Below are 25,107 nucleotides of genomic sequence, written 5' to 3'. Positions count from 1 at the left end.
GGAGTTGGGACACTGCCATGAGAAAACAGGGAGCTACAGAGAAGGAGAGAAGACTTTCCTGGGGACCAGAGGAGAACATACAGGGTTTTGCTTTTGTTCTTAGTCTTTGAGTGGAACAAAATGAAGCCTGGAAATGAAAGGTGTGCAAGCTCACAATGGATAGGGGATATTGGTGTATGAAGCCCTGTGTGCTGGTTTTGGCTGGGATAGAGTTAATTTTCTTCATAGTAGCTAGTATGGGGCTGTGTTTTGGATTTGTGCTGAAACAGTGTTGATAACACAGGGATGTTTTCGTTCCTGCTGAGCAGTGCTTACACACAGTCAAGGCCTTTTCTGCTTCTCACCCCACCCCACCAGCGAGGAGGCTGGGGGTGCACAAGAAGCTGGGAGGGGACACATCGGGGACAGCTGACCCCAACTGACCAAAGGGATATTCCATACCATATGACGTCATGCTCAGCATATAAAGCTGGAGGAAGAAGAAGGAAGGGAGGGACGTTCAGAGTGATGGCGTTTGTCTTCCCAAGTAACCATTACACGTGATGGAGCCCTGCTTTCCTGGAGATGGCTGAACACCTGTGGGCCAATGGGAAGCAGTGAATGAATTCCTTGTTTTGCTTTGCTTGTGTGCACGGCTTTTGCTTTACCTATTAAACTGTCTTCATCTCAACCCACGAGTATTCTCACCTTTACTCTTCCGATTCTTTCCTCCATCCTGCCATGAGAGGAGAGAATGGCTGTGTGGTGCTTAGTTGTTGGCTGGGGTTAAACCACAACACCCTATTATTCCTTTTGACATCTCTGTTTGGTCTCATGTTTTTATTATAATAAAAAGCTAAAGGACTTATTTCTTAAGTTGAAGACTCAGAAATTTGAGTCTTCTTTAGTGTACTAATACTTGAAGATTGAGATAGCTTCACTACAGAACTCTGGGCAACTTGGGGTCTTGTCAAAGTCACAAGTGTATACAAAGTCATGCTGTGCAGTGGCCATTAAGGAAGTTTTTTTCTGTAAAAGTGTATCTGGAAAGTTAAAAAGAACAGTCTGAAAGACTGTCCCTGAAAAAAAGTTTTCACCAAAAGATGAAACAGATCAGATTATTAATTAATAAGTGTAGCCTATATGTGAAGTTTAAGAAAGTGAAAATAGTTCCAGTGTTCATGTGTCTACCTGCACTTTCCTCTTTCTTACAAGGAGCCGCTTCTCATTGTGGTGTCTCATCCTTCTCATACTTCTGGGATGGAAGGGATTGAAAGAAGTCAACATTTTGGGGAAAAAAGTTCTGAAAGTATGTGTCCGTTAAAAATTCTCCAGCAGAATACAAGAATGCTGACTTTAATTTTAAAAATTATTGGTATTCTTTTCACATGCAGTTTGGGGAGAACAGGAATGCCTATTGTGAAGGCTTTTCTTGGTGCAGGATGGAAATACATACCCCAGAAAAGCTCTTCCATAAAAACCTTAGACACAGCTGCAGCAAAAACACACATTCATGAATTTCCACAGGTACTTCTACCTGCCCAGTCCTTACTTCTTATTCAAAAAAAACCAAATGAAATGACAAAAAAATGCTAAATTTGCACTAGGATTCCAACATTGAATTGGCAGTGAGTATGTATGTATTTTTTTCCTCAATGCTTTTCTGGCTGTTTAGAAAAAGAGAGAGATCTCTGCAGGTGAAAAGCTATGGTTAGACCTTAAATTTTGTGATTTCACCTGGGCAACCTTAATAACACTTTCGCGTGTTTTAATTTATTTTTTGGAACAAAATAAGATGCTTAAAAACCATAGAAGAACAGATGGGAATGAGCTAATGTTCTTTTAGATTTAAACCAAATTAACTATATAAGAACTGTAAGGGCAGAGTGGAGTCTATGTATCTCTCCTCAGAAAAGCAGATGAACCCTTCTCTTTTGGTAGTCCAACACTTTTTGTGTGTGTGTGTATGTAGATATTATAAAGCATAAGAGAGATTTCTCTTTTTTGACTACTCGTTTCTTCCTAGAGTTGATCATCATAGCCATGGTTCTGTTCTTAATGGAAGACTATGTGAGGACAAATAGCAGGTATCCAAAATATATTTAATTTATTTGAGTGTAGTACACGATGGAAAATACTGCAACTGCCTGTGTTAGTGCATTAGTGTAAAGATGAAATTATTTAATGAGTTAAATTCATCTAAACATTTTGTATCCTATTTGTTCTAATATAATTATTATGTTAACTTTTGTATGCTTTGCATATTAAGTTGAGTACATCCTAAGATGCTAATGACCACTGTGTCAGATTTTTATTAAACAGGAAATAAACATGCAAAATTCTGCTACAGCAGCTAATTAGTTTGCTATTCATATCAAAGAAAGTGAGACTGTTTCTCTGTTTTATAATTGAATGTATTTGTATTGTTTGCCAAATTGCCATTTCTTGAATAAAGCAGGTGACTCTGGCTGGGGGAAAAGAGAGAGACTGCAGTTTTATTGGAAAGACTTGTGGCTTATAATATATTGTATTAATATGCAACAGTAATAATCACTAAATAATAAGGCATTAATATCTTGCCAATACTGGGAAATGTTGTTCATTTCGGAGGTCTTTCTACTTTCTTTGAACTCTGGTCCTAAATCCTTTCTTGTTCCAGTTAATGGTGTTCATAATTGGAAGGGTATATTATTAAGTCATAAAGTATTTTTGGAGACACACTTTGCCGTTGTCTAGTCTTTGTACCCTGCTTTTGCCCTGAGATCACCTACCAACCCACTTACAAACCTGTGAAAGCTTTAAGCTTTATTGTCTTTTAAGCCTTAATATCCTGCAGCTCAAAATCAGTTTACTGTCACTAGTAGTAAAAGCTGATAAAATATTGCATTTAGTTATTGATGACATCTTATCATTATGCTGGGTGAAATGAAAGATTGATTCACTACTGTATGTCAGATATTGCACAAAAGTTAAGTAACTGGCAGACACCCTACCTGGATCTGAGATTACCCTCATCTTTTTGGTTATACAGGGCGATGGCTGTAAATTTAAAACTCCTCCAAAGCATGATCAGAATCAACCACAGAGTACTCTAACTGATATATGAATCATCGTCCTAAAGCTGTGGGGTGGGGGCAAGGTAATGAGCTCATTTGGGTGGAAATAAGCTTATTACTATGCCAGTTTGTGATCGTTTCTGTCACAATCCTTGCCACAAATAATCTCTGGCTGCCTGCCTGCAGCCAGAAGACTCAACGACCCGACTTCAAACAAGGACTGTGTGTCAGTCATTTTAACCTGCATCCATAACTACAAACAGTGGTAATAAGGAGCAAGCAAAATCTATAGCAGCGTATAAAGAAAAAAACCTTGAAATGTTTAGTTTCTTAAATAATATAAAACTTGAGAGAGATTCTGGTGGGAAGGAATGCAGGACGGAATGAAATAGAACTGTTGAAGAAGTTGGGGGGGGTGTGTTTTGTAATGCAATGAAAGAAAAAACTATTAAGGGAAAGGCTGTAAATAATTGCAGCAGTTCACAGGGGTAAGATCAATGCTCAAAGCAGTGCTTTGTCTAAAAACATTCATGATAACAGCAGGTGATAGCTATTGTTTTGTCCAGAAATCACAAAATCCTTAGAAGAGTGATTTAACTATGACTAGTGTATTAGAATTATGTTTATGTGTATTTTCAGCAACAGTAATAGTATGAGAATGATAAAGTTTAGATCCCATATTTCAATATATCTATCTACATACCTACAAATAAATCCAAGCAATGTATATTTTCATAGTTCATCTAAATTTTATTACATAGATGAACTGGTTCTCTGGTATTCAGCGCACTGGGAACCTGTGCTGCAGTTCTATTTCTATCCAGGGTCAAAAGTATTTATAATAGTAAATCTAACAGCATTCATTCATCTGTCGGATGAATTTCGTCAAGATAAAACAAACTTATGAGCACTGTCTCTGTTTGAAAATTTTAGAATATCAAAATATGTCAGTATAAAACATTTTTCTCTGTTTCCCAACAATAACATAATGACAGGAATTAAATAAAATTACTCACACAACTGACGCGAGAGGTTATCACTGAGGGCTATCGAAACAGACTTCTGAGAGACTGATGCCTGAAGAAAAAAATGAAAGCGACACTGAATGCACTGAACACAGCTTGATCAGTTGTTGGTTCTTAGATTGTTTTCTTCCGATTATTAGATCTGATCACTGATTCATAAGTCATAGTGGAGAGGCCTTGCCTTACATTTTGTTAAATATGATTACTTTCCACTCCATGGTCACCAATTTTAAGGACTTTAAATCTTACCTCATTAGACTGGAAAAGTTCAATTTTCATAACACGTTACATGCTACACATATCATCAGTTTTCACCTGTTATTAACAGCATTCACATTACTGTCTGCTTCCAGGATCATTAAATGAGTTTTGTCTTGTATATGATAATTTCTTTCTCATCTTTATTAACTAATGAAAATCAGAAAAGCAAACAAAAAAAAAAAGCTATTTGTTTCAATGTTTTTTGTTCTTATTTTGCTTATCATATGTTCTTAGTATGTGATTATATTTATTAAAACCTTTGTTGAGCACAACAGTTATTTAACCACACAGTAGTCTAAATGGAGTTTAGGCTACTAAATTATTCCTGGATTTTGTCTGTTTAGTGAGCCTAAAATATAGGACAAATAACTACATCCATCAATTCACAGGTCCCAAAACACAAGCTGGTGTCTGAAAATGTGGCTTAGTAAATATAAGGTTTCTCTGCCATCAGCCACTAGAAAATAATCCTCAAAGGAATAGATGTTAACTAACATTTTCTGGTGGATCTTTGCAGCTCATTAAGTTGGATGACAGAGACTGTCCTTTGGGGAGTGGGGAGAGGAAAGAAGAGGAGGAAAAAAATTGAATGATTATTCAGTCTCTCTAAATGCTGTATATAAAATAATCTTGTTTATGATTATTCTTGGCCCATTTCCATGGCCTGTTCAAAGGCATCATGTACAGTTAAATTAAGTGTAATATTGCATTGTCATAGACTCAAACTGATTAAGAAAGAATATGCTTGTTGAGGTTAAAACCTGACCCATGTTGTGATTATGAGAATAACATGATAGTGATATAATAGAAAATTAGTAATTTTTACAGTCTCAGTCTTGTAAGATCTGTAGCTGTGCCCTGTACCACAACCTCCTGCTGTTAATTCTTTCCTTCCTTTCATCACCAATCCCCACTGGAGTCATAGGCCAATTAGTGGGAGCAATAACAGATATATGAATGTTTTACTATATTGGATACTCCAAATTAAAAAAACCCAAAACCCCAAAAAACAGTGTGGCAGAAGTATACGTAAAAGGTTATGAAGAAATATTAGAGTAAATGTATAAAGATTACATTGTATATTAAGTGCACAATGAAAATGCCTAGCAACTCTTAATAGCTTCTTTATTTAGATGTGCCATCCTTTATGCTTGGATAGTGCTGAGGAATTTCTCAGTGGAATCATTGGGAATTTTTCCATTGACATTCATAGGAGGTCAATGGGGTCAATATTATTTAGTGGTAACTACTGGAATCTAATGCTTAACAAATGTATTCTTTAGTAAAATACCAGTTTATGAGCTGGGATTTTGCAGGCATAAATAATCATGGAACAAAGTATTACTCCTGGGATGTAAATGCAATGACCTCATCAGCATTTTGCGCCCTTCACTGTGTCTAGGTAGCTGCATTCAACATAAGGGATTGTTATTCTTTTTCTTTCTCTCTCTCTCTCTTTTTTTTTTAAACTATTCTGGTTTAAAACCCCTTTTTTTTTCTGTGTCATTTTCAGTGACACTCTACAGATGTTTCACAGAGAGGTATGAATAATATTTGTTCACCTACTTCACAATGTGAGAAAGGTTAGCGTAAAACACCTTCATTTTAGCATGCATGCATATGTCTCAGATGTTCTTCAGTAGGATTGTCAAAGGAACATCGGTTAAGTTAGAGGAAAATCAAGTTTAAATATTCTGTTGTATGGCATAATTTATAATATACAGCATAAGTGAACTAACTAGTATCTGACAGTCTTCTCAATTTTTATGTTGCTTTCTCGTGTTCCTTGCCTTTTTACAAAAAAGCTGCACAGACATTTACAGCTCTGAAGCTAAGTACCTCTTAGAAAGATTTAACAGTTTTATTATAGGCTCATTATTTATTTAAATCATTAACTAATGCTTTATGTAAATATTTTTATTATTACTTTTTATTTTGCAAATACATTTTGATTTTTTGTGCATAAAATCTGAGTTCAAGCACATATGCAGACTTTACAAAGATGTGCAAGAGAACATAGACAGTTTTAATGAGGGGCGCATGCTAACATACTGGAGAAACTCTTGTTGCTCACAGTAGATGCTGCTCACTAACACAAATGCATAAGTTTTTCTTCTTGTATTTTCAATTGCTGAAATAGATAGTAAAGTGAATTGTTTGCACTAGGTGCAGCTCTGGCCAAGGTCGAGGAATCGGATCCATATTGATAAGTGCTTGAGCATGAGTGACCTACTGAAATCAGTAAGAGCTCTTTGGGATCCACCTGCTACGGTAAGTGATTGCCAAATCTGAGATTGAAAAATCAAAGAAAAAAAGATTTGAAGGTGGAGCTTGCCTACAGGCTTTTACTTATTTACTTATGACATCGCAGGGAGAAATTGCCTTCTTGTGTGTGATGTGTTCAGATCAACAAAATTATAAGTATCATTTTTACATTTTAGACCAATTTATTTTGCTACTTAACAGGATCTGTCCAGGCTAGGAGCTGGACTCATAAATCAGCTGTTCTAAATATATCGTACAAAAATGAAAAAAATTTCTCCAACACAGAAAACTGGGAAAATAGGAGTGGTTATCTGTTTATATTTCCAGTATGTGGTTGTTTACCTACTCCAACAATTAGAGGTGGATTTTTTTCATTTTATTTCTTGGTTTTCTTAATTTAAAGTAGCAACATAATCCAAAAGCTGTCTGGGTTTTTTTATCATAACCTTATGTTCTCTCTCAGATATAATTCAGAGGGTTTTTTTCCCAGCATTTTATTTTTTTAATACTTTTATGCTAATGTTGTGGTTTAACCCCAGCCAGCAACTAAGCACCATACAGCTGCTTGCTCACTCCCCTCCGCAGTGGGATGGGGGAGAGAATTGGAAGAGTAAAAGTGAGAAAACTCGTGGGTTGAGATAAAGACAGTTTAATAGGTAAAGCAAAAGCTGAGCACGCAAGCAAAGCAAAACAAGGAATTCATTCACTCCTTCCCATCGGCAGGCAGGTGTTCAGCCATCTCCAGGAAAGCAGGGCTCCATCACGCGTAATGGTTGCTTGGGAAGACAAATGCCATCACTCTGAATGTCCCCCTCTTCCTTCTTCCTCCTTCTTCCCCCAGCTTTATATGCTGAGCATGACATGATATGGTACAGAATATCCCTTTGGTTCGTTAAGGTCAGCTGTCCCAGCTGTGTCCCCTCTTGACTTCTTGTGCACCCCCAGCCTACTCACTGGTGGGGTGGGGTGAGAAGCAGAAAAGGCCTTGCCTGTGTGTAAGCACTGCTCAGCAGTAACGAAAACATCCCTGTGTTATCAACACTGTTTTCAACACAAATCCAAAACACAACCCCATACTAGCTTCTATGAAGAAAATTAACTCTATGCCAGCCAAAACCAGCACAGCTAAACACAAAATAAAGGGCAGTAATTAGTAGTGGGTATGATTAATGTAGCTATTGCAGTAGGTAATTTAAAAAGAACTCATTAACTTAAGTAGGACTTGGCCCCAGACCCAATTTGTAAGATGCACTACTGATTTTAAAAAAGAGAGACATTCAACAAATCACAAGAGTTTTTGGCGTCTTTCTGGACACACATTCTAGCATGAAAAGACAAGAAGACAACCTATCTGGACTTTTTTTTTTTTTGCTCTCAGCCAGGTTACTATTCTGGCATGCAATTCTGCTGGTCCCCTCCTCATGTCTTTACAAAGAACAACAGTTAAGCCCTCTAATAATATATACATCATGGCCAGCAATGGTAGATTGGTAGATAGGCAGTCTTTGATCATAAAGATGTTTTTGTTTTTTTTTTCTTTCTCTTGACAAGTGCTGAATTCATCTAATGGATGTGAGTGTCACTTAACCGTGCAAAAATCACCCAGATAGTAAAATTTGAAAAATTACCTGTTGGATATTTCCACTTGACAAAGATGGAATCATAGAAGACAGACTTTCAAAACTCTAAAGAATTAGAAGCTAAATATGTTTAGCTAAACCTTTCTTCTTTAGAAGATAAACCTCTCTTGTTTAGAAGTTTTGTAAAACTTGGACTCAACCTTGCAAAGCACTGTAATACATCCTGAATATAATGCACAGGGTGCTGTAAATGCCATACTTAATTTTCCTTTCCTAGATTGGAGCTAGAGTGGTTGGAATTAGGAAAGCCCAAACCTTCTTGTCCTACATTCCCCTTAGCTCTCTTTCTGTATTTTGGGAGTGGGGAGCGGGGAGATCCTTCTAATATTTTATTAGATTTGGATTTAGAAAAAAAGAATCAAAATAAAAACTCACTGTAGAGGAATTAAAATTTTTTTAGGCTGCATCCTCCACTGGAGTAAATACTTGTAAGTAAGAGTAACCTCAGTAAGAAGTCTGAGCTGTTAGAATATCTGCATCCTTCATCTTCGCTTAAGGTTAGCCTGTTACATTTACTATTCTGTAATATGCCAAATATAAAACTTTTTATTATACTTTCTTGAAATTTCTGGATGTCCTCATAAAAGTCTAAATGTTAAAGGAACAATATTAATAAGTCATCTAGTTCTTCTTGCATTCACACATATTTCTTGGCAGTAAAAGAATATTACATTGCACCAGCTGTGCAGAACAGAATTTTGTTCTGGGTCAGTTAAAATGTGCATATAACAAAATATGATGCTAGATCTTAAGTCTTATTATATGCTGTATAGACTTGGGAAGGGTGCTTGTTGGGTTTTGGGTGTGTTTTTTTTTTTAAAAAAAAAAAAACAACTGTGCCCCTCATTTCACAAACGTAGGAAGACTTCAGATAAAAAACTGGTCATTTATGGCTCTCTTTCAGTTGAAGTGTATGAAAGGATACAGTAATCGTATATTCCAACGAATTTTATATAGCTAATGTTAATACTATAAAACTTGATTTCATCTATATTGTTATAAATACATTATATTGTTAAGATAAAAGTGATATGTTTGATAAATAGGTATAGTTTGAAATCTTTAGTACTTATTTCACTCACAGAGAGAACAAATATTGTCCAGTTTTACAACACTGTTTAACATTTCATTATCTTCAGTGGTAAACATTTTCAGTGTTATGCAGACACTTTTATAACATGATTCATAATTTTAATGGTTAATGGTCTTTTGACACCACATCCAGAAATATTCTCTACATGTATCTGTTTTGTACATTGTTCTAAGGGAGACTGATTCCAGTGCGGATAGATCAGTGGGTTTTTCTTTCCTTCTTGAATCAGAACAGAATTGCTCTAGTATGTGGGTACACCATACAGATTTGTTTATCTGTTACCAGTTTGGTCCATAATACATCTAATTGCAATAGCAGGAATCAACGTAATGGGAGTGAGGATGAAAAAACCTTCTGTCCTTCACTCCCAGCTTCCCATACCTTTGATAATTTCATCATGGTTACAAGTTTTGCTATCTAATTATTAAGGAGAAACGTCTTTATGAAAGATCCATGGAAGTAAACACAGGCTCATTTTCAGTGCAGCAAAATTCCAATGGCCTCAGGCAGCTTCAAGGGATTCCAGTTCACTGCTCCAGAAAGTTAGAGGAAAAAAAATGTAACTGGTGTTAGGCTGTCTTCCAATGTCCTCTGAACTATGGGAACAATCAGTTTACACTTAAAACTCCATCCCTACCTCTCCATGAAACTTCAGCAGACTCTACAGTCTCTAACCCTTATGTGGTTGGTCACCAGAGTTTTTAAAACTTCATAAATGGAACTAAGTTTGAGTACATGATATTAAAGAACTACAACTTTAATAGCATAGGATGATAATATTTTAAAAATTCTAGTTTTTTGAAATCAGTATTTTCTTCTTCAGTGGTATTGATTTTTGAGAGGTTTCTTTGTGAATTCTTATCTAATCTAAATGGTTATCTGGCCTTATATCCATTTCTACTCTCTGATATCCTTTAATCAGGTTTGCTTTTCAGACTTTCACTTCACATTGGTTTTTCATCACACACAGTAAATACTTGCTTTATAAGGTGTGGGTCCCTTTTATGAACCTTAAAATGAAAGCTTATTTTAAGTGTGTATCCTTTACAGGGGAAGTCTCCTATCAGTGAAATTACCTTTTACTAGGTTTCATTATTTCGAGGAGACTGTGTCCAAACTGCTGTGTCTAAAATTCCTGATTCAACACAGCAGGTATGAACAATCCTGCTTCTACCCAGAAAATATTTAGGCATGTATTTTAGCCCTTTGAAGACAATGTTGGTTTTCTGTGCTTAACTGCTTTGTTACATCAGGGTTGTAATGTCTTAAAGTTGCTCAAATTCTCATTGTCTGTGAATGTGAATTCTCTGAATCTAGAATATAACTTTGTTTTGCTGCCTCGAGTGTTCATACTTAAAATCAATTAATGTGCTTAATGCATAGAATGATCTTCCAGATTCTGTTTTAAGGGTGTCATTGTCATCTAATCTGTTGTGCTCTCTCAGTATTAAATACATTAAACTGATTCTTTTAAATAATTGCTATTGAAACAAGGTAAGAGACTTACCCATTCATATGGTCTTAAATTTAGTATGTTCATACCTTAACAAGGCAATTCTTACAATGTAGCAATCAGAATATTTTTCATATGCAAATGAATATGAACATTTTTTCTTACTTGTGGAAGGAAAGCACATCTTATTTTTCAATTTAATATTTTAATTATTTCACTTGTCTTCATTTTAAATAGACCTATTCTTAATAAAGCAAAAACTACATTCTTTATTCATTTGGGTAAATTAGATCCTACTGTGCTTTTTTCCTCATATCTTCTTGTTTGTCTAGCCAAATTGCTACATTTACAATAACTATACATTCATTTTTAAAGGTTATGTTACATGTCTAGAATATCAACAACTTTATATGTATTTACTCATAAACCACTTCTGAAAACAGTAAGTTTTATACTGGTGTGATTTGGGGTGTTTAAAAACTCTCAAAAATCGTATTGCCTATCTTCATCTTCAGGCATGTAAATAACGTGGTAATTTTGTCTGTAGGGGATTTGCATAGACAAAACATCTTCACTAGAACTGAGCAGAGCTGCTGGAGTCCTCTGGGAGCACCTTACAACTAAACTCCTGTCCCATAGTTGAATTATTATATTGGTAAAAATGCCAAAAGTCATTAGTTTCTCTTGATGAGAGTGCAGGATTTGGGAACACTGTATGGGGTTTACCTGGCAAGGTGTTGGCAGCGGGGGGAGCTGCAGGTGGGCTCTGTGAGGAGAGACCAGACGCTGCCCCGTGCTGGACACAGCCTGTTCCGCAGGACGCAGCTGAGCCTGTCAGCCAAGCTCATAGCTCCTCTCTGAAAACATTTAAGAAAGGGCAAAATGCTGCACAGGCAGTGAGGGGTGAGGAGAGAAAAGGTATGAGAAATAACCCTGTGAACACCAAGGCCAGAGGAGGAGGGAGAGGAGGTGCTCCAGGCACTGGAGCAGACGTTCCTCTGGAGAGATGACACCGGAGCAGATATCCACACTGCAGCCCATGGCGGGCCCCACGCCGGAGCAGGTGGATATTTCCTGAAGGAACTGTGGCCTGTGGAGAGCCCATGAGGAAGCAGGGGAAAAATGTGAGGAGGAAGGAGCAGGAGAGAGGAACTGTTATGAACTGACCACCCCTTGTGCTGCTTGGGGAGTGGGGGGAAGGAGTTGGAAGTGAAGGAGTGAATTTGAGTCTGGGGAAAAGGGGCAGGGAAGGTATTTTAGGTTTTGTCTTTGTTTCTCACCACCCAAATCCAGTTTAATTGGCAATAACATTAAATTAATTTTCCCTAAGTTGAGTCTTTTTTTCCTCATCACTTTATGTTAATCAGATTAGATAGGTGTGATGATAAGTGGAGATCTGAGTATAATCAAATGAAATGCTCTACTTAAAGACAAATATTTGCAGAGACAATAGGGAAAACACATGCCACATACTATGAACAAAAAGAGTCTATAAGTAAAATGTAAACAAAAAGGAAAATCTCATTTTTACTGTTTGTTCAAAGCAGTTCTTTTACTTGTTTTTCAAAATTGTATGATACAGAATATGCAATATAGTGGTAACTTTCAAGGAGGGTGGCTGAATTAGGATATCTCTACATTTTCCAATATTACAATGTCTGTGCGGTTGCACCTTTTCTATGTAACTTGGTAAATGTTGAAGTTGATCTTGTTTCCTATGTTTAAGCCTATGAGATTCTCAGGCATCCACACTTCCTCTGTTGAGCATGCCTGTGACTGCCTTTCATAGCTGAAAGGCTTGGTGCCTGCATAGCTGAACAGATCCGTATTATTTTTCCTCAGACAGTCCAGTGCCACAATGCCTAGCTCACACAGAGTGTGACTTACACAAATGAGCTCAACACAAATGACAACTATGGAACATTTGCACCTTTTACCTCTTTGGAGGAAATGCATACATTCAGGGATCAGGGAAAATAATCCACAATCATTTTCAAAGCAGGCACTGTAATAAATATTCTTGCTAAGGTAGCAAGATTGAGTAGTTCTGCTTTCCTTTCTGACAGACACTCACTTCTCTTCAATACACCTTATTAGCTGATTTACCTGTTAATATGGTGTTTTAAATCCTTTCTTACATATTCTGTGAAAGATCCAAAATTACTCACTCCAGGCTATGGGTTTCACTGTCTAAATTATCAGTTTGCATGGATACAACACTGCATCTTCTATTGTTTAATGCTGATCTCCTCATACCTCACTTTGGGATTTCAGGACTCTGTACGTTGGTTGTTTTCCAGATAAAATGATGTGATCTTCAATATATGCTTAGTTTATAACATTTGTTAATTCATAAGATGTTACTGAATTTTGATAATTTGTAGGCATATATCTAAGTAATTGTAGCTTTGAGCTAAGGATGAAGAAAGTCAGAAGTAGAACATACACACGCATGCCTCAGAAGCAGCTGCAGAAACAAATCTGTAGAGTATACGAAAAGTTTTGTCTTGGGAATTGGAAATGTTTTTCAGAACACATGCATGCAGTTATTATAAAGTGTGTCTATTTCTGACAATGGGTAGATTAAGACAATTATTCTTTCAGTTGTTACCAGTACTAAGAGAGTGCCAATCTACATTGTTTTCTACACAGCTTTGTTGCCTATTGCAATGATCATGGCTACAACACCCAGTCAGAGAGAAGAAAAAATAACAATATAATTCTCATAGCACAGTGTCTGCAGGGTTTGGAAGACACAGTGTGGAAATGGACCTCAGCATAGATACACTCCATAGCTTCAGATTTTCCTTCTCTTCAGTATATCAGAAATAGTGTGGCCAGCAGGAGCAGGGAGGTGATCGTGCCCCTGTACTCGGCACTGGTGAGGCCGCACCTCGAATACTGTGTTCAGTTTTGGGCCCCTCACTACAAGAAGGACATGGAGGTGCTGGAGCGCGTCCAGAGGAGGGCAACGAAGCTGGTGAAGGGCCTGGAGCACAAGTCTTATGAGGAGCGGCTGAGGGAACTGGGGTTGTTTAGCCTGGAGAAGAGGAGGCTGAGGGGAGACCTCATCGCGCTCTACAACTACCTGAAAGGAGGGTGTAGCGAGGTGGGTGTTGGCCTCTTCTGCCAAGTAACTAGCGATAGGACAAGAGGAAATGGCCTCAAGTTGCGCCAAGGGAGGTTTAGATTGAACATTAGGAAAAATTTCTTTACTGAAAGAGTGGTCAGGCCTTGGAACAGGCTGCCCAGGGAAGTGGTGGAGTCACCATCCCTGGAGGTATTTAAAAGACGTGTAGATGAGGCCCTTAGGGACATGGTGTAGTGGGCATGGTGGTGTTGGGTTGACGGTTGGACTCGATGATCTTAGAGGTCTTTTCCAACCTGTATGATTCTATGATTCTATGATTCTATATTTGAAGCTAACATTTTGTGATGTATATTATATCAGTAGACAGGAAAGGTGGCAGAGAGGAAATAAAGACTGATTGATAGAAGAACAAAGTTTTGGCCATCCTCGGAGAGGAGCAGTGGCTCAAATGAGAAAAGTCCTGGCTAGGATTACAGTATTTGCCTGTTATAGAAGCTGTAGAAAAAAGGTAAAATTAAATCCAACTCTACAAAAGAGGTGGAAGCAGAATAATGCTTCTTCTCTTACATCCTCTGCAGCATTTAAACAGAATTTCAGCTTCTGCACTTCCTGGAGCCAAGAAGAATGTAGACCACCTACTACTGCTGTATGACAATCAAGAAAGATTGTCAGATGTGTTGCAAGGTCCTCTGCAAATGGGCACAGAAACTCCACTGTGCAGTGGATAGCTGCATGTAAATTTATTTTTGAAAGATGAAGAACTCTTTCTAACACAGCCAGCACCTGGAATATTTATAACATGCAGCAGAAATAGAGATGCAAAAAGTTGTCTCTTAGTGGTTTCCCCCTCTACCTTTTTATTTTTAAGAGAAAGAATTGGTAAGTAATCATTCCAAACTCGCTGGTGACCATGAATGTGTTCATCTAAGGTATTGGAAAAACATGCAGAAGTAGATTGAAATTGGATGCCAAAATAGGCTAGAATTGGATGGCCATAACTGTTCCCAGCCCAGCTGTCTGCCTTGCTCTCCTGATGAATGATCAGTTTCCCTCCTCAGATGGGTGTGAGATTATTTCATGAACCAGCTCTTGAACGAGCATAGATTTTACCCTTTTATATTAAGTGAGTGGAAAGGAGCCTTACAATTACCATTATCTTTTAATTTGGGGGTTTAAACTAGAGGGGAGTGAAGATGGGGAAAACTTTTTAAAAGTTCATTCCAAAGTAGGTGAAAGGTGGGGAAACATACTGTATGTGCAAGATTCCTTAGGAGAAACAAGCAGTCATCTATTTTCATAGTTCCAGTATTTGTTATTTGAGGAAATAGAGGCTATATTTGCTCCCAGGTAAGGAGTAATTAAAAAGAAATCACACTCACAGGTGTTCTCGGAACGATGGTTCATGAACAGGAAGGGAGGTTCCCTTAGGATAAGCTGGTAGGAGTCATTATTCCACTTAGGACCATGATGAGAATGTTTGTAAAGATGCCTGTTTCACAGGTATGCTTTCGGGGGACTTTATTACGTACAAGAGAGATTCACAGGGTATTTCCCAGGGGTGCCTTTAGTATCCTACACAAAGAGGATGCAGAGCAAGATAAATTCACTTCTGCAAACGAGGAAAAGACGTGTGAATTGCTCTCTCTTTGTTTGTGCTGAATCACTTCACTGGCAACCATTGTGTATCAGCTACATGAAGTTGCAGTGCAGTTAGCAAAGGCTTCTTCTGTTCAATGGAACATTATCAGCTAGTATTTAACACAGCTTTAGCAATTACACAGAAATTTACAAAATTTTGTATTACCAGTAACTTCCCCACCACCACCACCACACTACGTGTAGGCAAGCCAGGAACAACAGTTGCTACTTATTCCTGGTAAGTCTTAGGTAAAATGTTGTTGATTGTATTTCTTTCTTTCTTTCTTTCTTTTTTTTTTTTAAAGACTGTCATTATGCATAATACTATTGACTCCTAATTTACTATTTTCTTTATTCAAGAAAGATCAGCCAGCCTAAGAAAGAAAACATTTTGTTTTCAACATGGTTTTCTTAATTTCTCAACTAACAAGGAGAAAGGAGAAAATTGTGATCAACTTTGGAATAGATCAACGTTCACTTGTAAGTACTGCACACAATTCTGCATCAGTAAATATTTGTCTTTGCTCAAGTAAGATTCTGCTAGAGTAAAAGCAGAGATTTTTATTCATGTGAGCATCTACTAACAGACTGAAGTGATTTGTTAAAGTCAAGTCAGCAAAAGGAACACCTGGAAGAAGACAATAATGAGATTTGTGTTGAAAACAAATATGAGATAGTTTTGGTCCCTTATATAGTCCTGCATCTGTGCTTCTTTCTTTTATTGAACGTTTTGTGTATTTTCTGGATGAGTTATTGCACCTCTAATCGACAGTCCAGTTAGTTACCAATGATCTTGGAACTAACTAGTTGCATTAGGCTGCTGCTGTATTTGGCCAAAGAACCTGATGTTTGTTCCAGGAGGGCTCTGTATGGCTCTAAGAGAAAATGGGAAACATACAGCTACTAGTCTTCTCTCCCTCTTTCTCCTGCTCTCTTTTGCGTGCGCGCGCGCTCTCTCTCTCTCCCCCCCCTCCCTTCCCCAGGCATAAGAGTCTAACATATATGGTTTTAGGAGACAGTGAAAAAAATAAAACATTGACTTCTTGCTTCTTGCATTAAAAAACCCCCAAAACTAGTACTGTCACTTACTATAAAATTTACGTATCAGCTAATAATGGAGGAATATATCAGAAATTATTTTATGACTATGTCACAGTAGATTCTTATTTTTATCCTGGTTAGTTGTGTTGGCTTTTTTGTCGGCTTTTTTCCATGACTATTTTTTGTACTAGATATAGGCTTGTAAACTGCTTTAATTTTTCCTTCAGGAATAATTTAATCCTGGGGAATATGTTCTCCAACATCATTCATGACTTTTTAATGTTCTTGGTCAGCCCATGAAATAGCTTTGGCATTTAGAAGATCTTTAAGTTGTTAATTATTGTGTTTCCAGATTCCTCCATGAATATAATCTGTATAATATATCACATACCATAAAAACGCAGAAAACTTATTGTCAAATTAGAACTTTTAATATACCAGTAAATTTTGATGACAATGCTGTAAAAAGCAAAACTTTCCTTTGCAATAACTTCTTTCACACGTGCCTTACCGAGCTGCTTATGGTACAGCTTCAAAAGAATAATGATAGTATATCAGATTTAAATAGCCTAGAATATGCCTTAACAAAGGGTTCTTTCAGCTACTGTATCTTGACTGTTTGTAATCATGTTCTGTGCACAGAAAAGTAACAGGCATTGAAAATATTAATGATGATATACTATGTTCCGGGATGTTCAAATAGTATCAATATTTGGAGAATGCTGTTTGGTTTTGTTTGTTTTCTCTAGTAAAAAAATATTATCTTTCTGTTTTTTTATTGTTATTTTATACATTTACAGTGTTAATTAGTGCATCATGCTGGCAGTCCAATGAAAATTATTGATCTGGATCAAAAGAAGTTTTTTTTGGAACTGGAGTAATCTCGTGTAACTGGAGATGTTCATAAAGTAGATGTCACTTGAGAAATAGCTGTCATTTGAACTAGTCCTTTAGGCTACCTTTATAGGTGAGAAGTAGGAACTTTTGTAGCATGATTTGTCTTACCCTAAGATACTCACTTCAGGATGACATGAATCATGCTGTAGAAGGTGCCTATTCCTCTTCTTTGAGTTTAAAGCAATCAAGGAGACTAGCTGAGCCATAGACATGTATATCTTAACAGTTAAATCCCAGCTGTAGTGTTTTGGTAGTTTATAGAACTTAACTTTTCTATCTTTCCTGCCTGTGAAAGTTGCCTGTGTGAAGATGAAAATCTCTTGGACGGTAGAGGTATATTGTTTCTCCAGTCCAGAATTACCCTGGCTCTCTGGCAGCCTGACTCCATCGAAGGTGCAGGAGGAGCACAGGAAGAGCGGAAGTGGGGGAAAAAGGAATTTCAGAACAGGAAACCAGCTTGTGGGTGGTTGTATTGATCCTGGCTGCAGAATATCAGTTCACTGAAGAGGCTTTGCAGGAATGGGAGGGCAAGATATGAGCCAAGTTAAAGAACAGGAGACATGAACAGATATCTCCAGATATAATAGGTATAGATACTACAGTAGAAGAACTGATGTCTCCTCTATGTATAATAGGGTTAAATAATGAAAGGGCTAATGGCTGCTTATGATTTTGCATTCTCAAAACACTGTTAAGGTGTTTGAGCCCTGTCTAAAAATGATTGCAGTGGCTCTGTTTCACAACCTCGGCTTATCTGAGTAGCACAAAGGCATTGTAATTGCCACTCTTTAAATTTTCAGCACCATGATTTGTTTTGGTTAGGGCTCTCTTTTGAGTACTTAAGCCTTGCATATACATTTTTAATTTCAATTGCTTCAGTGAATTGTATTATATACCTCCTAAAGATGCAATATAACAAAGTATCAGAGTTTTGTGCATCAGTTACAGATGCACAAAATATAATTACACATTACCTAGCACTTTCTTTTACTATAAAATTACTGAACTTGGATAAAACTGTGTTAGCAGCAACAGAAAGAAATTTTATGAGGATTTATTTTAACTTTTTCTGTGCATTTTAGTTGTTCTTTCTATTGGTTGAAAGTTAATTGCTGTTAATCACTGATGTTCTAATACTGCATTTTAGCTTGGGATAAACAGAATTTACTTTATCCTTAAGTCGAGTTCTGATATTTGTATTCATGAAGTAATAATAAACAAAATGTAGATGCTTCTTAGGAGGAACACTGAGTGGGAGAGAGATTAAAATTTATCCAGAACTGTAAAGTTTAAAACCTCTTCCAAAATATTTTCTATAATGAACATTGCTCTTCACCTCTAAAGTCAAATATTAGCTAGTCGAAATTGCAGACTATTCATAGAGAACAAATTACACCATATCAGTTTATACAGGATATGCAGTCCTTTTCGTTGAAATACCTGTTTTCATTTCCTCTGGGATGTAATACCAGAAAAAACACAAGATGGACTTGATTCAATGTGTTAACTCTTTAAATAGTCAAAACCAATACATTTACTACAAACAGTGCCATGAAGTAAATTATATGAGTCTGACATACTTGGATAAAGATGTAAAATCACTGAATATTTAGTCTATTTAAAGTGCTGAGACATACACAGGTTCTTTACGTGTGGAACAGAATCTAATCCTTGCTGTTTCTGCTTTTGCAATATCTGAATGAAAGTCCTTCTTTGTATTAAAAAAAAAAATATTTTGGCTAAAGGTAATGTTTACTGAGCATCAGCAGCAAAATAGGATAAGTGTAGCTGTTTTCTGAAAACAGTAAAACTATACAAATAATGAGAGATAAAGCACTTAAAGAGACAAAATAGCACAATGTGAACTTCTAACTGGCAGCTCACTGACTTTATAAATTTAACCTTGAGTTAAATAACTTCAGAATACTGAAAGAAAATATTCCCAAGCACACTGATAAGATCTGTTCTAGTGAGAAAATGATAGGTCAGACTTGGTATACTGTAAATAATTGACTCAAATGCAACATCCATCTGCTTCCTGACAGGTGAATAAAATTCTGAAGAACTGAAAGAGTTAAATTCTGCAAAAAGCCATAGCTATATAAGGCAATGTACTTGCAAAATCAGCAAGTACTTTGTATGTGTTTTGTGTTACAGAAAAATCTGAATTTTCACACTTCTTGTCACGGGAAAGAAGAAATGAAAATTAAATGAGAATTCTAATATATAAATAATTTATCAGTTTATAATTGCAGGTTATTCATAGCAGTACAAAAATAAAAGACTATTCAGGTTATGCGTTTGTTTGATATATGCTCCTTGATATTTGAGACATTAAATTCTTAAAGTCAAGAATTCTGACCTGCTCTTTGGAGTAGGACAACACGTTGTTATAAACAATTTCATTTGAATATGTAAAGAACTAAAATTTATTTTAAATGTAGCCATATGAAGCTTCAAATAAAATATTTCTTTTTTCTCCCAGATCTGGTCAATAATAAATGAGTTTTAGAATTTAAATCAAGACACAGTGGTGTTCTTGTGGTACATTATTGATAAAGCACACTTGTTGTAATAACATTTTCCAAGGGAAAATACATTATTTGTTGGCTATGTTAATGCAAACTCTAACATAAGACTATATTAAGCTTTTAAAAATAGTTTTGAGTATGTTGGAGGAAGTTTTGTAAGGAGCCTTTTAAATAATTAGATGAAAAATGCAACTTAATGCCTTAATGAATAAAATATTATTCTTACAGTAGGTCTTCAAATTCACTTTCCCATATGGCTCAAAAAATCCATGATGATAATGATGTATTTCAGAATATAACAATCAGAAATATTTCATTGAAATTTTAGAAAATGTTTTCTTCTTTTCCTAATGGCTTATTGAAAATATGCATACAGAAAATAAGAACCTCCAGCTAGAAAACCATAAAGGAGTGTCTTGTAATTTTCCAAAGTTCCACAACAATCAATAATTCTAGAGATTTTAATCTATTGCTCAGGTCAGTTTAACTGTCTTCGTATTTCTATTACTATTGAAATTCAAAAGTACTTTCAAAATCTCCACCCTAGATGTCTGAATATCAGCAGATGTATGTTCTTGTGGTGATCCCGTACTCTCATAACCTGCACCACTTCTATTTTGAAACATTATAGTCCATCTGCTCACTTCCAGATAATTTCCGCTTGTAATTTATCCAAGGGAATGTGATAATATATAATTCATGAATAGTGCAGTAATCATGATCTATCCATGCTGTGGAGCTTTGACAAGAATGATATGACCTTGAGTTTAGAGGTATGTGTCCTGGTTTCGGCTGGGATAGGGTTAAATTTCTTCCTAGTGCTGTGTTTTGGATTTAGTATGAGGAGAATGTTGATAACACACCGATGTTTTCAGTTGTTGCTAAGTGCCCTCCTAGTCCAAGGACAGCTCCCATGCTTACTGACTGAGCTAGGTACACAAGACGGGAGGGAACATAATCAGGACAGCCAGCCCAGCTGGCCAATGGGGTATTCCATACCATGTGATGTCATGCTCAGTATATGAATGGTAGGCGTGATCCAGGAAGTACCGATCGCTACTTGGTTATCGATCAGTGCGGGTGGTGAGCAATTGCATTGTACATCACTCATTTTGTATATTTTATCATTATCATTATTATTTTTCCCTTTTTCTGTTCTATTAAACTGTCTTTATCTCAACCCATGAGTTTTTCTCACTCTTACCCTTCCGATTCTCTCCCCGTCCCCCTGGGGGGGCGGGGGGAGTGAGTGAGCGGCTGCGTGGTATTTGGCTGCCTGCCAGGTTAAACCACGACAGTATGATAGCACCAAAATTCTGAAGTGGTACCATATCAGCAAGTACCTATATCTGAATGTTTTGACCTTTTAATCTTAAACCACTTCTTGCTTAAGAATGTATATCTTTTTTAAATAGACAAACCTTAATGTTGTTTGAGAAATATAGTTTGGTAACACAACCCTTCAGGAATAATATTTTCTGGTTTACTAAGTTTTAACATAATGTTACTTTGGGAGTAGTTATTACTGTGTTAACAGATTTGTGTTTTTTAATTTGTCTTGGCTTGGGTAATGCTGACAATCTAAGCTCTTAACTGAGAATACTGTTTGAAATTGGAAGCTCGTATCTTTGAGAGAAAATCAGGAATGAGTTGTGAGTATATTAATTGAATATAACTGGTTCTTGAAGGTTAAGTCAAAAGGAAAAGTCTAAAGATAGATGAAAGAGGGTGAACCAAGACACGTTTGCTTTCCTTGAACAGTTTGAAAATAGGGAAGACAACAAATATTTCAGACCCAATTCAGGAAAAAAGATATTTAATTATGTTACGACAGGCTGTGGGCATTGGCATTCACAATTCTGATTATGCATAAATTTATGTAAATGAGTAACCCAAAGAAATGAAGAAAATAATGTAAAACAAAACAGTACTTGTGGGTATAGGATTAGGCACTAAAAATTCTTTGTAGATGGTAAGAACAATGAAATTTTTTTTTCTTCTTTTTTTTTTTTTTCCTTCTCCCCCTTCAAATAGGTCTTTATTTTCTGCCTTTGTGGACAAGCAATTAATCTTTTAATCTTTTTAATACTAAGTTTGGTTGGGTAACTTGTAACATAAGTTTTTCCTGTGTGGTGACTGATTAGTTTAGTAGTCTACCTGTGCACAGAGAGCACTACACAGGTTGGGTGAACTGGGAGCTCCATTGAGAGCTCCAATAGAGCTATACTGATTGATACCATTTGGCTTGTTTCACCAGCCAGATTTTTTTTATGGTTTGGATTTTATATGTATGTGTAACTATAAAGTGAATGTCTATTTAAAAAAAAAAAAAAAAAATTGCTGGGACTGCTCTATTAGTTTAGCAATCTGATGCTACATAGGCAGGACTGTACATGGAGTAGGGAAAACCACAGGATGTCACTTATTGGCCTTAGAATTTTTAAACATTGGCAGTAATTTAAATGTGCTTGGAAAGAGTTTCCTTGACTGTTAATTTTAAGTGGACATTTTTTTAACCACTTATTTATATTGATAGATGGTTTAAATCTTTATGGCTGTATGTGTGAGGAATATTGCTAGCCGGAAGAAGCAATGTTTTCAGTATTAATCAGAATGCTAAGTGTTTTTGAATGTCATGTTTTTAAGTTATGAAGTTATCTTTAAAATATCCAAGTTCCTCTTATTTACATTAGTGCAACCTTATTGAAGTCAATGAGCACGTTCCCAGCTAGCTGGTACTGCAGCGAGAGCTGCATTTCCAATCTAAATATATAAATCTGTGGCTGTTAATATCAAATCATATCTTATTATATTTACAGGGATAATAAGACATGGATGGATGGCTAGCACAGCCTAAGAAGTGTTTTAGTTTTCAGCATGCTTGATGGTGGTTAAAATGTTAATGAACAGCATTAGAAAGGGAATTTTGCACTACTCAGGAAATCTTCTTGACATGAAGAAAAAAGTTAATTTCAGCTGTGCCTCATTAATCAGATCTGCCTACAGCTAAGAGAGTGTCACCTAAGTATGTTTTGCTTTCTGCTGTGTGTTGCTGATGAAGATACTGACATACAAAACAGAAGTAATTGGATTTGTGCTAGAAGGCAATGGCAAAAATAAAAAGCAATGAATTGGAATGTGCTTTATGACTGACCTTTATAAAGAATGCCTTAGGCACCTCCATGTGGTGGCTGTCATTATTAATGGTGACTATAGATTCAAGTTTGTTTAAGCAGCCATACACATGAATTGGTTTGCATGTGTTTTATCTGCCATAGATCATACACATAATCTTTGCATGATGGCAGGGAGCAATAGCCTTCAGGTCTAGAGAATTATCTAAGGGGACCTCTGGCCTCTGTTGTATTTCCTGGAGGTGCAAAATAAAAGAAACTTCTTAATGTGCTGTCCCAAGACTAGACAATGAACTGAGATTAAACTTCCGACATGAGGGAATGAACTAAACTTTAGCCATCTCTTTGGTTACGTTCTGGGATTGTTCTATAACTCCACAAGGAGAAGCTATTCTAGGAACTGGCTTCCCTGGGAGACGGTCCATGGGCACTCCAGTGTCCGTCTTGCTTTTATGATACTGTGTAACCTAATAAAGCTTGAGCAAAGCAGAGGTTTTGGGTAATCAATAAACCTAGAGTTTATGGTAAGCTCTGCTGTGACAACGGGATGTGAAAGCATATTCATATCCATGTTATTGCATTAAGTACCAAATAAAGCAGAATGGGCTCATTATAACCTCATGTAACCTAAAAGCTTAGGTCTGTGAACAGAAACACTTCTCTTCTTTAATTTACCTCCTACTTACTGCTCACTGAAACCTCCAAAAGTCCCTGGACTTGGACCAACTCTTTTCAGGTCATTCCCAGCAGTACATGACTATCCTTGGAAAAAAGTATATATCCTTCTGATCTTTCACTGAGGAAATAGTTTAGTTGTTTTGTGTAAAATCCTTATAAGACAATTTATTTTTATAATGACCCTGCTGTCTTTGTCAGGCAAAATTGTGATAGTACCGTATAAGCACATAAAACTCTTTTTAAGAGACAAAAGTGGAGTAGCAAATTCAAAGAAACTTGTACAGGAAACAAAGTGAGCATGTTGGTGGTATAAGTAGTTCTGATGAAATTAAAAAGAAAGGAAGAAAACAGCAGAAGTCTATGTACTTACCATTTTGCAATAAGCATAATGGATGATGATTAAATGACAACCAGGACAGGGAGTGCTTGTCTGCTGTCTAGTTAAAAAAAAAATTAAGGGCCACTTATGTATATGGCCAAAACTTTTGCTAGTCATTTATGTTCAAACATTTAGCGTCATGTTCTGAGCTCAGTGGGAAATGTGGCTCTAAAGGAGATCTCAGGACTTAGAAAATCTGTGGTGTGCCTGATGTCGTGTAGGAAGTCTGTGTTTACTTCCACATTCTTTAGAAATCCACAGAAATCCAAAGAATTTCTTCTGTGTTCTTACAGTTCTTGAAAGGAACAGCATTGTTCAACTGAATTTCATCACTGATAGCGTTATTTCTGGCAAAGCGATTTATAGGTGGCAACACCTTCTCTTACTTTTCAATATGAGGTTACACCTAATAAATCTCTCCAAAAAAAAGGAAGTCTTGACTACCCAAGTGTATATTTGGCCATAGAAAGTCACACAATGAACAGAAGTTTATAAGAATCTCAGTTCTTATGAATAGGAATTTGCAGAAAGGGGTGGAAGTGTACCCATGGAACCAATGCACGCACCAAAACACACCATTTTGCAGGGGACTAAAAACAAACCCCAAAAGGAAAAGTTGTAGCTTCTCTTCCTTTAGAATCAAACATTGTTGAAGAAGTTGAATACTCTACCAGTGTAGATGTAGTTGGCCAAACCTCAGTGGAATAAGAGTCAGCTTTTCAGCAAATAGAGAAAGAATGACACAGAAATTGTTATGTACTGGTAAAAGCAATGCCTGGTGGTTTGGATAAAAAAAAGTTAGAAGGACTGTTAATAGCCAAGGGAGCAAATGTAATTTAGACTTTGAAAAGATGGTAAATCGGAGGAAATTTATTTTAAAAAAATCCACAAAACAAAACCCAAACAAACCTGGTAACGGAATATCTGAGAAGTAGTTTAAACTGTT

At 36.6% G+C, this 25,107-nt stretch overlaps 1 long non-coding RNA gene across 1 annotated transcript; it reads left to right on the top strand.

Annotated features, from left to right (window-relative positions):
- Positions 1–1,374: 1,374 nt before the first annotated feature.
- On the top strand, positions 1,375–6,587 carry LOC142087025 (uncharacterized). The gene is made up of 4 exons (XR_012675298.1): positions 1,375–1,506; positions 2,006–2,066; positions 5,835–5,862; positions 6,488–6,587. It is a non-coding gene; the product is annotated as an uncharacterized LOC142087025 (long non-coding RNA).
- The last annotated feature ends 18,520 nt before the right edge of the window (positions 6,588–25,107 follow it).

Source organism: Calonectris borealis, chromosome 12 (genome assembly GCF_964195595.1).
Source record: "Calonectris borealis chromosome 12, bCalBor7.hap1.2, whole genome shotgun sequence".
Classification (NCBI taxonomy): Eukaryota; Metazoa; Chordata; class Aves; order Procellariiformes; family Procellariidae; genus Calonectris; species Calonectris borealis.
The sequence above is the reverse complement of the archived record's forward strand: the minus strand, read 5'-3'. Positions and strand labels throughout refer to the sequence as shown.